At 34.9% G+C, this 17,358-nt stretch overlaps 1 long non-coding RNA gene across 2 annotated transcripts in view; it reads left to right on the top strand.

The window, feature by feature from the left end:
- Positions 1-17,358, top strand: part of LOC149411265 (uncharacterized) — a 121,412-nt gene that overhangs the window by 98,116 nt on the left and 5,938 nt on the right. Inside the window, exons 1-2 of one of the 2 annotated variants that reach the window (XR_016304904.1) lie at positions 15,162-15,898; positions 16,432-16,679. This is a non-coding gene — a long non-coding RNA (uncharacterized LOC149411265). Of the gene's footprint in view, positions 1-15,161; positions 15,899-16,431; positions 16,680-17,358 lie in introns of those variants that run through there. The other variant, XR_016304903.1, reaches the window with a different exon arrangement.

The raw sequence follows: 17,358 nt of genomic DNA, 5'->3' as shown, positions 1-17,358 counted from the left end.
ATCCAACCTAACCTAACTTAACCTATAATAATCCAACCTAACCTATATCCTAATAATAATCCAACCTAACTAACCTAACCTATATCCTAATAATAATCCAACCTAACCTAACCTAACCTATATCCTAATAATAATCCAACCTAACCTAACCTAACCCATATCCTAATAATAATCCAACCTAACCTATAATAATCCAACCTAACCTAACCTAACCTATATCCTTATAATAATCCAACCTAACCTAACCTAACCTATATCCTAATAATAATCCAACCTAACCTAACCTCACCTATAATAATCTAACCTAACCTATATCCTAACCTAACCTATATCCTAATAATTATCCAACCTAACCTAACCTAACCCATATCCTAATAATAATCCAACCTAACCTAACCTAACCTATATCCTAATAATAATCCAACCTAACCTAACCTAACCTATATCCTAATAATAATCCAACCTAACCTAACCTCACCTATAATAATCTAACCTAACCTATATCCTTACCTAACCTATATCCTAATAATTATCCAACCTAACCTAACCTAACCTATATCCTAATAATAATCCAACCTAACCTAACCTAACCTATAATAATCCAACCTAACCTATATCCTAATAATAATCCAACCTAACTAACCTAACCTATATCCTAATAATAATCCAACCTAACCTAACCTAACCCATATCCTAATAATAATCCAACCTAACCTATAATAATCGAACCTAACCTACAATAATCCAACCTAACCTATAATAATCCAACCTAACCTATATCCTAATAATAATCCAACCTAACCTATAATAATCTAACCTAACCCATATCCTAATAATAATCCAACCTAACCTATAATAATCGAACCTAACCTACAATAATCCAACCTAACCTATAATAATCCAACCTAACCTATATCCTAATAATAATCCAACCTAACCTATAATAATCGAACCTAACCTACAATAATCCAACCTAACCTATAATAATCCAACCTAACCTAACCTAACCTATAATATCCAATATATCCTAACCTAACCTAAATCCTAATAATAAACCAAACTAACCTATAATAATCCAACCTAACCTATAATAACCTCACCTTTTTTAATTTTTCTATTTTATAAAACATACCTAAATATCTTTATTTTATTTTTCGAGTTTGGCTAAAATAGTACCTACCTAGTATTTGCACATGGTAAAAAATATAGCCACTCGTATCAGGAATACAAACAAAAGAAAATTTTATCAACAGAAACCATTCCAGCTGTCATCCCATACAACGAGAGTGAATTTTCGATTGGTAGCATTGGGTTAATGCAGTGATACTCAACCTTTTTCTTCTGCGGGCCACATTTATATGTTTGTAAAGCTACGCGGGCCGCAACACTATACTGGTCAGTGTTGCCAACGGTGTGAGCTTGATTCCCCCTTTTATTATTCGAAATCCATGGGGGGGGGGTTGTTAGAGAATTTCTGTAAAACATAATAATTCCCCACAAAAAAAAAATGAGTGAACCCCACAAAATATTTGAAATCCATGGGGGGGGGGGGTTGTTACAGAACTTCGCTGAAAAAAAATTCCGCACAGCCAAAAACATCATATGCAGAGATGTGCTTTATTTCAAATAAATCCATTTCAAATGGAAATGCAAAATGGGTATATTCCATTTTAAATGCTTTTCTAAAAACCATTTTGCATTTTGCATTTTAAATGCTTTTCTCAATGCATTTTCCATTTTAAATGCTTTTTTCCAACATTCGTCCTACTATCTCCACTCATCTTTTTTTCATAAGCCCCAAATATCAGTCGGTCCTCAACCTCGCTGTGAGAGATAATTTAAATTTGTCAAGTTGCTCCCTGGTAGGAGCCCTGGCAATTGAGTGATTCCATTACAAAAAATACTGATTCAAATACTGTACATGGGGCCATGACGCTGTAATATTAAATGTTAGATAGTGGTTTCTATGTTTTTACGGTGGCAACATTAGTCCCGCGCAATTTTTTTGTGGTTTCATAATCTGTAGTCAATGACAAAATTGTTTAAAAATTCTATAATTGTTTTAATTGTTTGACCTGAGAAACCATTTTTCATTTTCAATGCATTTTGAAAATAGATATTTTGCATTTGAAATGCTTTTCTAAAAACCATTTTGCATTTTCAAATGGAAAAGTTTTGACTCATTTCCATTTTGCATTTCAAATGGTTTTGGGTTCCCATTTTGCACATCTCTGATCATATGTAATTCCCCACAACAATTTTTCGAAATCCATGGGGGGGGGGGGGTAGCTACGGAATTCCGTTTTCGAAAATTTCCGGCCGTAAAAAATATTATATCAAAAAGATATATAAAGATAAGTTCAAGAGGTTTTGTTTAACCTTTTTTAAGTTTTTGGGTAACCATTTAACTTTGGAACTGTCAAAAATGTATGTGTTGCCACGAGCAAAATTATTTGCGCGCATTTTTGTCTGTCAAATCTTTGTTTTTTGGAGATAGGTCTAGCGTGTGCAGTAGCAACACTCTATGGTGTGCAGTGGCAACACTCTTATACCATATTATATTATATAGATAGTATATTATACTTATACTATCCTCTTCGGGTTTCAATGTCTGTACGTCAAAGTTGCAATTAATCTCAAATTAACGTGATATAGAATGCCAGATTTTGTAAACCATGTTCCTGATTTTAAATGTATTGAGGGCCGCACAAAATAGCTCGGCGGGCCGCATGCAGCCCGCGGGCCGCAGGTTGAGTATGACTGGGTTAATGGATCACAATCCTCTAGTTTCTTTTTTATTTCTTCAAATTCAAATTCAAAAAAATATTTATAGCACAAAAACAGTACAAAGGGTAAAGCTTATAGGTTACATCCTATTTCTTCCAGCTAACCCAACAAATACACATTATATTACATAACCCAACAATTACATGTTAACTGAAAATGTTCTGTTAAATGTAAATAAAAAATAAAAAACAGGTATTTAATTTATGTACGGTATTCATTTAAGATGTAGTGACATTAGTTTAAAAGAAATGTTTTTAGTGTTGATTTAAATTTAAATATGTCGGTTATTTGTTTGATGCTACGTGGAAGATTGTTATATACTTTAATGGCCATGTAGTGTGGTCCTTTTTGAAATATAGTTTTGTTTGCTTTTGGGATTAATAAGTTTTCTGTGAACCTTGTAGCGTGTTTATGTGTTGAGTTTTTTTGTGGGAACTTTTCTGGAAATGATCGAACTAACAGGCATGGTAAATATTCGGAATCGCTGGACAAGGATTATATGAAATATTTTTAAATAAAACCATCTGATTTACCTTAATTACTATAAAAGGAATCTGACTGCATTTGGGATATTTTTAATTTTAGCATTTTAATTTTTAATTACGTAAATCGAAAATTCACTTTCGTTATATGGGATGACAGCTGGAATAATTTCTGTTGATGACATTTTCTCTGGTAGTAGTAGCTAGAATACATACGAGTAGCTAGAATTTGAATCATTTCAGAATGCAAATTCTAGTTAGGTACTGTTTTGGCCAAACTCGAAAAATAAAATATTTTTATGTTACTTATAAAACTTAATTTTTTTTTTTTTTTTTTAAACTTCCGATTTAGTTGTCCGGGTTAAGTCTTCCCCAAAGGAAAAACTTAACCCTTCCACTCACTTTTCCACAAATGATCATCTAGTCAATCAACATTATGTAAGTGCATTATATAAGCAAAATAAATACAAAACAATACAAGAACAACACGTCAAATCACCAGAGATCAAATGGGAAAATAATTCACCGTCTCCAGATATTTTCATATCAGAGGGTTCGGCTCGGTAGAACTTCTAACAGGTAGGTAATATTATAATTATTGTTTTATTTAACCTAAACTATAGTAACCTAACCTATAATAATCAAACCTAAACTAACCTAACCTATAATAATCAAACCTAAACCAACCTAACCTATAATAATCCAACCTAACCTAATCTAACCTATATCCTAATAATAATCCTACCTAACCTATAATAATCCAACCTAACCTATATCCTAATAATAATTCAACCTAACCTAACCTAACCTACAATAATCCAATCTAACCTATATCCTAATAATAATCCTACCTAACCTATAATAATCCAACCTAACCTAACCTAACCTATAATAATCCAACCTAACCTATATCCTAATAATAATCTAACCTAACCTAACCTATATCCTAACAATAATCCAACCTAACCTAACCTAACCTATAATAATCCAACCTAACCTATATCCTAATAATAATCCAACCTAACCTAACCTAACCTATAATAATCCAACCTAACCTATATCCTAATAATAATCCAACCTAACCTAACCTAACCTAACCTAACCTAACCTAACCTAACCTATATCCTAATAATAATCAAACCTGAACTAACCTAACCTATAATAATCAAACCTAAACCAACCTAACCTATAATAATCCAACCTAACCTAATCTAACCTATATCCTAATAATAATCCTACCTAACCTATAATAATCCAACCTAACCTTTATCCTAATAATAATCCAACCTAACCTAACCTCACCTATAATAATCTAACCTAACCTATATCCTAATAATAATCCAACCTAACCTAACCTAACCTATATCCTAATAATAATCCAACCTAACCTAACCTTACCTATATCCTAATAATAATCCAACCTAACCTAACCTCACCTATACTTATCTAACCTAACCTATATCCTAACCTAACCTATATCCTAATAATAATCCAACCTAACCTAACCTAACCTATATCCTAGTAATAATCCAACCTAACCTAACCTAACCTATATCCTAATAATAATCCAACCTAACTAACCTAACCTATATCCTAATAATAATCCAACCTAACCTAACCTATATCCTAATAATAATCCAACCTAACCTAACCTAACCCATATCCTAATAATAATCCAACCTAACCTAACCTAACCTATATCCTAATAATAATCCAACCTAACCTAACCTAACCTATATCCTAATAATAATCCAACCTAACCTAACCTCACCTATAATAATCTAACCTAACCTATATCCTAACCTAACCTATATCCTAATAATAATCCAACCTAACCTAACCTAACCTATATCCTAATAATAATCCAACCTAACCTAACCTAACCTATAATAATCCAACCTAACCTATATCCTAATAATAATCCAACCTAACTAACCTAACCTATATCCTAATAATAATCCAACCTAACCTAACCTAACCTTTATCCTAATAATAATCCAACCCAACCTAACCTAACCCATATCCTAATAATAATCCAACCTAACCTATAATAATCGAACCTAACCTACAATAATCTAACCTAACCTATAATAATCCAACCTAACCTATATCCTAATAATAATCCAACCTAACCTAACCTAACCTACAATAATCCAATCTAACCTATATCCTAATAATAATCCAACCTAACCTAACCTAACCTATAATAATCCAACCTAACCTATATCCTAATAATAATCCAACCTAACCTAACCTAACCTAACCTAACCTATATCCTAATAATAATCAAACCTAAACTAACCTAACCTATAATAATCAAACCTTAACCAACCTAACCTATAATAATCCAACCTAACCTAATCTAATCTATATCCTAATAATAATCCTACCTAACCTATAATAATCCAACCTAACCTATATCCTAATAATAATCCAACCTAACCTAACCTCACCTATAATAATCTAACCTAACCTATATCCTAATAATAATCCAACCTAACCTAACCTAACCTATATCCTAATAATAATCTAACCTAACCTAACCTAACCTATATCCTAATAATAATCCAACCTAACCTAACCTCACCTATAATAATCTAACCTAACCTATATCCTAACCTAACCTATATCCTAACCTAACCTATATCCTAATAATAATCCAACCTAACCTAACCTAACCTATATCTTAATAATAATCCAACCTAACCTAACCTAACCTATAATAATCCAACCTAACCTATATCCTAATAATAATCCAACCTAACTAACCTAACCTACATCCTAATAATAATCCAACCTAACCTAACCTAACCTATATCCTAATAATAATCCAACCTAACCTAACCTAACCTATATCCTAATAATAATCCTACCTAACCTATAATATCCAATATATCCTAACCTAACCTAAATCCTAATAATAAACCAACCTTACCTATAATAATCCAACCTAACCTAGTATAATAACCTCACCTTTTTTAATTTTTCTATTTTATAAAACATACCTAAATATCTTTATTTTATTTTTCGAGTTTGGCTAAAATAGTACCTACCTAGTATTTGCACATGGTAAAAAATATAGCCACTCGTATCAGGAATACAAACAAAAGAAAATTTTATCAACAGAAACCATTCCAGCTGTCATCCTAATAATAATCCAACCTAACCTAACCTAACCTATATCCTAATAATAATCCAACCTAACCTAACCTAACCTATATTCTTATAATAATCCAACCTAACCTAACCTAACCTATATCCTAATAATAATCCAACCTAACCTAACCTCACCTATAATAATCTAACCTAACCTATATCCTAACCTAACCTATATCCTAATAATAATCCAACCTAACCTAACCTAACCTATATCCTAATAATAATCCAACCTAACCTAACCTAACCTATAATAATCCAACCTAACCTATATCCTAATAATAATCCAACCTAACTAACCTAACCTATATCCTAATAATAATCCAACCTAACCTAACCTAACCTATATCCTAATAATAATCCAACCTAACCTAACCTAACCTATATCCTAATAATAATCCAACCTAACCTAACCTAACCTATATCCTAATAATAATCCAACCTAACCTAACCTTACCTATATCCTAATAATAATCCAACCTAACCTAACCTCACCTATACTTATCTAACCTAACCTATATCCTAACCTAACCTATATCCTAATAATAATCCAACCTAACCTAACCTAACCTATATCCTAGTAATAATCCAACCTAACCTAACCTAACCTATATCCTAATAATAATCCAACCTAACTAACCTAACCTATATCCTAATAATAATCCAACCTAACCTAACCTATATCCTAATAATAATCCAACCTAACCTAACCTAACCCATATCCTAATAATAATCCAACCTAACCTAACCTAACCTATATCCTAATAATAATCCAACCTAACCTAACCTAACCTATATCCTAATAATAATCCAACCTAACCTAACCTCACCTATAATAATCTAACCTAACCTATATCCTAACCTAACCTATATCCTAATAATTATCCAACCTAACCTAACCTAACCTATATCCTAATAATAATCCAACCTAACCTAACCTAACCTATAATAATCCAACCTAACCTATATCCTAATAATAATCCAACCTAACTAACCTAACCTATATCCTAATAATAATCCAACCTAACCTAACCTAACCCATATCCTAATAATAATCCAACCTAACCTATAATAATCGAACCTAACCTACAATAATCCAACCTAACCTATAATAATCCAACCTATCCTATATCTTATAATAATCCAACCTAACCTATAATAATCGAACCTAACCTACAATAATCCAACCTTACCTATAATAATCCAACCTAACCTAACCTAACCTATATCCTAATAATAATCCTACCTAACCTATAATATCCAATATATCCTAACCTAACCTAAATCCTAATAATAAACCAACCTAACCTATAATAATCCAACCTAACCTACAATAATCTAACCTAACCTATAATAATCCAACCTAACCTATATCCTAATAATAATCCAACCTAACCTAACCTAACCTACAATAATCCAATCTAACCTATATCCTAATAATAATCCAACCTAACCTAACCTAACCTATAATAATCCAACCTAACCTATATCCTAATAATAATCCAACCTAACCTAACCTAACCTAACCTAACCTATATCCTAATAATAATCAAACCTAAACTAACCTAACCTATAATAATCAAACCTTAACCAACCTAACCTATAATAATCCAACCTAACCTAATCTAATCTATATCCTAATAATAATCCTACCTAACCTATAATAATCCAACCTAACCTATATCCTAATAATAATCCAACCTAACCTAACCTCACCTATAATAATCTAACCTAACCTATATCCTAATAATAATCCAACCTAACCTAACCTAACCTATATCCTAATAATAATCTAACCTAACCTAACCTAACCTATATCCTAATAATAATCCAACCTAACCTAACCTCACCTATAATAATCTAACCTAACCTATATCCTAACCTAACCTATATCCTAATAATAATCCAACCTAACCTAACCTAACCTATATCTTAATAATAATCCAACCTAACCTAACCTAACCTATAATAATCCAACCTAACCTATATCCTAATAATAATCCAACCTAACTAACCTAACCTACATCCTAATAATAATCCAACCTAACCTAACCTAACCTATATCCTAATAATAATCCAACCTAACCTAACCTAACCTATATCCTAATAATAATCCTACCTAACCTATAATATCCAATATATCCTAACCTAACCTAAATCCTAATAATAAACCAACCTAACCTATAATAATCCAACCTAACCTAGTATAATAACCTCACCTTTTTTAATTTTTCTATTTTATAAAACATACCTAAATATCTTTATTTTATTTTTCGAGTTTGGCTAAAATAGTACCTACCTAGTATTTGCACATGGTAAAAAATATAGCCACTCGTATCAGGAATACAAACAAAAGAAAATTTTATCAACAGAAACCATTCCAGCTGTCATCCTAATAATAATCCAACCTAACCTAACCTAACCTATATCCTAATAATAATCCAACCTAACCTAACCTAACCTATATTCTTATAATAATCCAACCTAACCTAACCTAACCTATATCCTAATAATAATCCAACCTAACCTAACCTCACCTATAATAATCTAACCTAACCTATATCCTAACCTAACCTATATCCTAATAATAATCCAACCTAACCTAACCTAACCTATATCCTAATAATAATCCAACCTAACCTAACCTAACCTATAATAATCCAACCTAACCTATATCCTAATAATAATCCAACCTAACTAACCTAACCTATATCCTAATAATAATCCAACCTAACCTAACCTAACCTATATCCTAATAATAATCCAACCTAACCTAACCTAACCTATATCCTAATAATAATCCAACCTAACCTAACCTAACCTATATCCTAATAATAATCCAACCTAACCTAACCTTACCTATATCCTAATAATAATCCAACCTAACCTAACCTCACCTATACTTATCTAACCTAACCTATATCCTAACCTAACCTATATCCTAATAATAATCCAACCTAACCTAACCTAACCTATATCCTAGTAATAATCCAACCTAACCTAACCTAACCTATATCCTAATAATAATCCAACCTAACTAACCTAACCTATATCCTAATAATAATCCAACCTAACCTAACCTATATCCTAATAATAATCCAACCTAACCTAACCTAACCCATATCCTAATAATAATCCAACCTAACCTAACCTAACCTATATCCTAATAATAATCCAACCTAACCTAACCTAACCTATATCCTAATAATAATCCAACCTAACTAACCTAACCTACATCCTAATAATAATCCAACCTAACCTAACCTAACCTATATCCTAATAATAATCCAACCTAACCTAACCTAACCTATATCCTAATAATAATCCTACCTAACCTATAATATCCAATATATCCTAACCTAACCTAAATCCTAATAATAAACCAACCTAACCTATAATAATCCAACCTAACCTAGTATAATAACCTCACCTTTTTTAATTTTTCTATTTTATAAAACATACCTAAATATCTTTATTTTATTTTTCGAGTTTGGCTAAAATAGTACCTACCTAGTATTTGCACATGGTAAAAAATATAGCCACTCGTATCAGGAATACAAACAAAAGAAAATTTTATCAACAGAAACCATTCCAGCTGTCATCCTAATAATAATCCAACCTAACCTAACCTAACCTATATCCTAATAATAATCCAACCTAACCTAACCTAACCTATATTCTTATAATAATCCAACCTAACCTAACCTAACCTATATCCTAATAATAATCCAACCTAACCTAACCTCACCTATAATAATCTAACCTAACCTATATCCTAACCTAACCTATATCCTAATAATAATCCAACCTAACCTAACCTAACCTATATCCTAATAATAATCCAACCTAACCTAACCTAACCTATAATAATCCAACCTAACCTATATCCTAATAATAATCCAACCTAACTAACCTAACCTATATCCTAATAATAATCCAACCTAACCTAACCTAACCTATATCCTAATAATAATCCAACCTAACCTAACCTAACCTATATCCTAATAATAATCCAACCTAACCTAACCTAACCTATATCCTAATAATAATCCAACCTAACCTAACCTTACCTATATCCTAATAATAATCCAACCTAACCTAACCTCACCTATACTTATCTAACCTAACCTATATCCTAACCTAACCTATATCCTAATAATAATCCAACCTAACCTAACCTAACCTATATCCTAGTAATAATCCAACCTAACCTAACCTAACCTATATCCTAATAATAATCCAACCTAACTAACCTAACCTATATCCTAATAATAATCCAACCTAACCTAACCTATATCCTAATAATAATCCAACCTAACCTAACCTAACCCATATCCTAATAATAATCCAACCTAACCTTACCTAACCTATATCCTAATAATAATCCAACCTAACCTAACCTATCCTATATCCTAATAATAATCCAACCTAACCTAACCTCACCTATAATAATCTAACCTAACCTATATCCTAACCTAACCTATATCCTAATAATTATCCAACCTAACCTAACCTAACCTATATCCTAATAATAATCCAACCTAACCTAACCTAACCTATAATAATCCAACCTAACCTATATCCTAATAATAATCCAACCTAACTAACCTAACCTATATCCTAATAATAATCCAACCTAACCTAACCTAACCCATATCCTAATAATAATCCAACCTAACCTATAATAATCGAACCTAACCTACAATAATCCAACCTAACCTATAATAATCCAACCTATCCTATATCTTATAATAATCCAACCTAACCTATAATAATCGAACCTAACCTACAATAATCCAACCTTACCTATAATAATCCAACCTAACCTAACCTAACCTATATCCTAATAATAATCCTACCTAACCTATAATATCCAATATATCCTAACCTAACCTAAATCCTAATAATAAACCAACCTAACCTATAATAATCCAACCTAACCTATAATAACCTCACCTTTTTTAATTTTTCTATTTTATAAAACATACCTAAATATCTTTATATTATTTTTCGAGTTTGGCCAAAATAGTACCTACCTAGTATTTGCACATGGTAAAAAATATAGCCACTCGTATCAGGAATACAAACAAAAGAAAATTTTATCAACAGAAACCATTCCAGCTGTCATCCCATACAACGAGAGTGAATTTTCGATTTACGTAATTAAAAATTAAAATGCTAAAATTAAAAATATCCCAAATGCAGTCAGATTCCTTTTATAGTAAATTAAGGTAAATCAGAAGGTTTTATATATAAATATTTCATATAACCCTTGTCCAGCGATTCCGAATAATTACCTTCATTTAAGATGTAGTGACATTTGTTTAAAAGAAATGTTTTTAGTGTTGATTTAAATTTAAGTATGTCGGTTATTTGTTTGATGCTACGTGGAAGATTGTTATATACTTTAATGGCCATGTAGTGTGGTCCTTTTTGAAATATAGTTTTGTTTGCTTTTGGGATTAATAAGTTTTCTGTGAACCTTGTAGCGTGTTTATGTGTTGAGTTTTTTTGTGGGAACTTTTCTGGAAATGATCGAACTAACAGGCATAACTCCATTATATAAATGTCCGTCATTGTCAGAAGTTTGAGATTTTTAAAAATTGGTTTACATGAATCCCGGTGAACAGAGTTTGTAAATTTTCATAGGCACCTCTATTGGATGATAAAAACATCTTTGGCGTTTACTGAGTTTTCCCAAAAAATTATTCCGTATTTTATCATTGAGTATACGTATCCATAGTATGCGGTGATTACTGACTCGATGTTTAAGATATTTTTAAGAGTGCTTGCGTATTCTTATTTTGGGCATGATATGATTATTTGTTTTTCGTAAACCATTTATTCTTATTTTTAGTTGGTATATTTTTATATCTTTCTGGATCTTGTTGCTTATTTCTTCAGCTTTTGTGGTTTTCTTTGTAGATGCTGTGTAATTATATTGACGCGTGACAGCTATTTCGCCCTCTGAAGGCATTATCAATCTGTTGGATAAAATTGAGTTTTACAAATTAAACTTGATAACAATCTACATAAGTAAATAAAAATTAATGTTTTTTTTTCGTACCTTATATACTTGGAATAAAAATTTTCGAAGATTGTTTTTATTAGTGCCAGGAGTATTTACGCATTATTTTTGTACGGGAATTAGATACGGAGTCAAATTAAAGACGATTTTTTTATAGCCATAGCAACTAAAATGTTTGTTAATGTTCTTCACCTTATATAAGTGACAGCGGGAAAGAATTCAGGCCAGCCATCAATCGGCAGTTCTACAGTGACCAACCTGTAAGCCCTGGACTGCTTTCTGCCACCGAGGCGGCCGGCCGCTATGGCTGGTTCCCCCACGTCGCACCCTGCCGATAATCCACTGCGCCGCTGCACGGGCCTACCATACCTACGCCCCGGCTCTGCACGGACTACGTATAACCATGGACTCCTCGGAATCGGTGTGCCCACCATGGTCATTCCGAGAAAAAAATTACAAACACTGTTCACAACACAGGCTGGGGGCGGCGAACGCGTTACGTCGTACCACTACAGGAATCTCCCTCAAGCAGCACAAGGTGGTGTGAATCCGATCCTGTTTGTTGATGGTCGTAGGAAGGGTTGGTGCCGGTGCCGGTGCCGTTGCATCTGTCTTGGGTTCAGGGGCGAGGTACGCTGGTTTGAAGAGGTCAATGGTCACTTCCTTCTCTTTTGCTAGGATGGTGTACGTCCTTCCATGTCAGCGGACGACTTCATGAGGGCCACTGTACGGTTGTTGTAGTGGACTCACACGTAAAAAAGATAAAATACAAACACTGTTCACAACACAGGCTAGGTAACCATGGTGGGCACCCCGATCCCGAGGAATCCATGGCAATCCGTAGCCGTGCAGAGCCGAGACGTAGGTATGGCAAGTCCGTGTAGCCGCGCAGTGGAAAAAACGCCAAGAGGCGACGAGGGGGAACTGGCCACAGCGGCCGGTCGCCTCAGTAGGCAGCAAGCAGTCGCAGTGCTCACAACTTGGTCACTGTAGAACTGCTAATTGATGAACGGTCTGAGTTCCTTACGGCTGCCGCTTACACAATATAATTTATAAGGTGAAGAACGTTCCTGAATATTCTAGTTGCTATGGCTATAAACATTTCCAAACAAACATCTTAGCAACGGCCGCTATGGCCGGTTCTTCCGCGTCGCGCCTTGCCGTTTGACCACCGCTACACGGACCTACCATACCTTCGCCACGGCTCTGCGCGGACTTCGGATTACCATGGACTCTTCGGGATCGAGGTGCCCACCACGGTTACCAAGAAACACACTCGGCTGGTTGAAAACGCGATCGCCGCCCCCAGCCTGTGTTAGTGGACTCTCACGTAAAAAAAATAAATAACAAACACTGTTCACAACACCGGCTGGGGGCGGCGAACGCGTTGCTCAACATGGTAATCCGTAGTCCGCGCAGAGCCGGGGCGTAGGCATGTTAGGTCCGTGTAGCGGAGAAGCGGCAGGTCGCAACGCGGGGGAACCACAATGCTCACATGTTAACTGTACAACTCCTAATTGATGACTGGCCTGAATTCCTTCCCGTTGTCGCTTATATAAGGTGAAGAACTAGTTGCTATGGTTATAAACATTTCCAAACAAACCCCTAGGCAACGGCCGCTATAAAAAATAATCGTTGAGTAGTTTTTTTTTGTTATTTGTTTTTGGGGTGTTATGCCGTGTTGCGCTAACTCCTTCTTTAGCCGAGTAGTTGTTAAAATAACCTGTTTTGGTGATAAGAAGGAACCACTGTAAAAGCGGTGAACGCAACCGCAGGAGGACATAAAACAACAGAGCTACGGCAGAGTGTCATTCGGTGATACGACAGTTTAGACAAGCTATTTCGGCATATTATTGTAGAGGCCGAATTTTAAACTCAGTGATTTGTTACGATGTTTTAATCGCGAGGGAGACATCATACAATAGCTCACTAAAATTGAGCTTCTTTTTAAATTAAAGGAAAAAACAGATGTGTCGTCGATCATTCCGATGTTTTTGGAGGGACCTGCCTTTGCTGTATTCAACGTACTTAGTGCAGAAAACAAAAAAGACGACGTCGCAATAAAAAATGAGCTGGTGTGGGCATTTGCGACGAATTCATTTCTGGTCTATGAAGAATTTGTGAGGCGCAGAAGGCATGACGAACCGGTCGATGTATTCATGGCGGATCTGAGGAGGCTGGATAGGCTAGCAGGTGTTACGTCCGATGCTCTCCTGAAGAAGGCATTCATAATAGAACTGCCATCAATGGTGTCACGCAAATTGCGAGCGCTGCCAAAAGTAGAGTCAGTGCAGTTATCAAACATTGTGGACCATGATAGAGCTTTGATGGCAGAGCTCGTGGATCAGCCTGTCGTGGCGGTGGCTCAGGGCCGACCGATATTTGCTCTTTCTGACGGAATAAAATATGTTAAATGCAAGACGGCGTTGCCTCAAATGCGGTGAGCTACACATGCCGAAATAGCTTGTAGTCTAAACTGTATTGTGCACAATAATGCTCTTGTGTAACGCTCTGCCGTAATTATTCTAGATTAACTTATCAAAAATACCTAATAACATTTCTTCTTTAACGTGTTTTTTGTTATTTTCTTGCACCAAAGAACAATCATTTGTCTACGACCTGAGCGCTGTAGCCCTGATGCACATCATGTCAAGGGCCTGCTCCTCTGGCCTTCTTTCCTCCTTTACGTGTGGCCAGCCGTCCAGACAGAGACCTGGAAGAGGTTTTAAGTAAGGAGGCTGCTCCGACAACTTCAAATGGGCAAATTCATCAAACAGTTCACCGAAGACAGTACAAAAGATGACTTCTTCGTCAAAACCGACAAAGACCAGTAAGAAGTAAGGATATTCGACACAGTAGATCGACAAATCGATCGAAACTGAAATCTAATACGACCGATTTCTATCACACAAGATTATCTAGCGAATGATAGTGAACCATCAAGACTTGTTTTCAAATGCAAAGATCCTGTGACTACGGAAAACCCTTTAAAAGAATCTACGGAAGTTCAACTGACTGCAACATTAAGTGAAGATACAGAATTGAAATAACTCAATGCAACAGCAGAGAATGTGGCCACTCTTGCGCGAAGAGGAAAAAGAAGGGAAACAGAGAGGAGGCAGTAGACAGAGAAAGGCTTATAACACCAAAGAGATACTGGAAGAAAAGCTGGAGAGACTGCAGCCGTATATTGCGCTAGCTAATTTGCAGAATAGCAAAGTTGGACGAAAGCTATAACTCTTACATTCAACATACCACGTTTTTTGACGAAATTTTGTTCATGGTTTGCATTTGGTATATGGATAATTTGCTTCAGTACTGCAATATCAAATAAGTTTTCTTTCTTCTGCCAACGTTTGGGACAGCGTGACAGCGTTCATCTATTACACATTTGCCCTGATGATGGACAGTGTGAAGCTGTCTGAAACATTGGCTAAGGAAGGAGGTAGAGTAACACGGCATTATTCCCTTTGAACCAATTTCCAAAATACTTTTAGCCGTGAAAATATCATAATTTTATTAGTTTATTTTTAGGTTTTTAACTGAAAAAGCATTTATTCGAATTTTGCATTTCTAAATTAAGTCCCCAGCGTTGCCCGGGCTTTACACAGAGTTATTCGAAATCAGATGTAGATATAATTTTCTTCTTATGTTGTAAGTGTGCAAAATTTCATCAAGAAGTATCAAAATTCTGCTTTGATTCGAAATCTCATCAACACGGTTGTAGGTTTAATCAAATTGTTGATATGACAAACTGAGCCGAACTCGTATTTTTTTAAGGGGAATACTGCGTAAGAGTCCCAACTGCTCCCCACTGTCTGAATCCAACGAGGCTATCGCATCTCCAAGTGACCCGTATGTTGTCAGGCTGGGGAAAGGTTGGGGAGGGAATGAAAATGGGTTAGAGTGTTAGAGGAATGATGGGATATACAATTTCAGTAATGTCTTTCTCCACTCCATCGTTTGTATTTTTTCCAGATTGCCGAGCGTTCCCCGCACATCGCGTGTAAGTGTGACGGCATTGCAGAGTGCGCACGTGGTGGTGCGCGTTGCCACCGTTGGGCACGCTGGGCGTGGCAGGGCACTACGGGGCGCGGGGCCCTGTCGGCAGGCAGCCGAAGGCCTGGTCACCCAGTCACCCTGGTCACCCAGCCCAGACTACTGTAGGAGGGACCCCTGTCGCCCTGATGCCTGTTTTATGTACTGAAATAAAATAAAATCAATATGTATGTATACATCTATTTTCATTGTCGAAACGATAACTGAAAAATTACAATGGAGTAAATTGTTAGGAAAGTTTCTTTCTTACATCCGGTAAATTGTGAATTTCCTCCACTTGGTGATCTTCTATCTCTTTCGCTATACCCTTCTCATCTCTCAACCCAACGAAGATTGTGTTAACTCTCTTTAGGTGAGACTGGACCTACCATTGCAATGAGTTGTACTTTTTGCAAGAACTAATATATTTGCGTTAAATTTAATTTGATAAAATATTGATTGGTCACCAAGTATAACTATAAGTACACTTGACAGCAAATGATGCTCGAAGTTGACTCCGAATCTGGTCTATACATTTGCCATTTTAGTTGCATTGCGATCTCTGTCCAGATATTGCTCTGGATTAAGATAATGCAAGATAAGATAATGCTAACACCACGAAACAGGCAGGCCGTGAACCACAATGGGTATTTTTTGTAGTTGGGCATGAAACAATACAAAAATCCTTTAGCAGGGATCTGCAGCACACAAAGGGCACATCTTTTAGGGCTATCGGACTATCATCAAAACATCAAATTCTTCCCTGTGATCTTTCAAAAAAGACCATAAACTTCAGTTTTTCATCGGAAATGATTTTTATCCACAAATCTATATTGTGGTTTAAATCAAAATTAATGCAATTGGATG

Source organism: Hesperophylax consimilis, chromosome 26 (genome assembly GCF_061612785.1).
Source record: "Hesperophylax consimilis isolate HC1 chromosome 26, BYU_Hcon_1.0, whole genome shotgun sequence".
Classification (NCBI taxonomy): Eukaryota; Metazoa; Arthropoda; class Insecta; order Trichoptera; family Limnephilidae; genus Hesperophylax; species Hesperophylax consimilis.
This window is presented reverse-complemented; position numbering and strand designations above follow the sequence as displayed.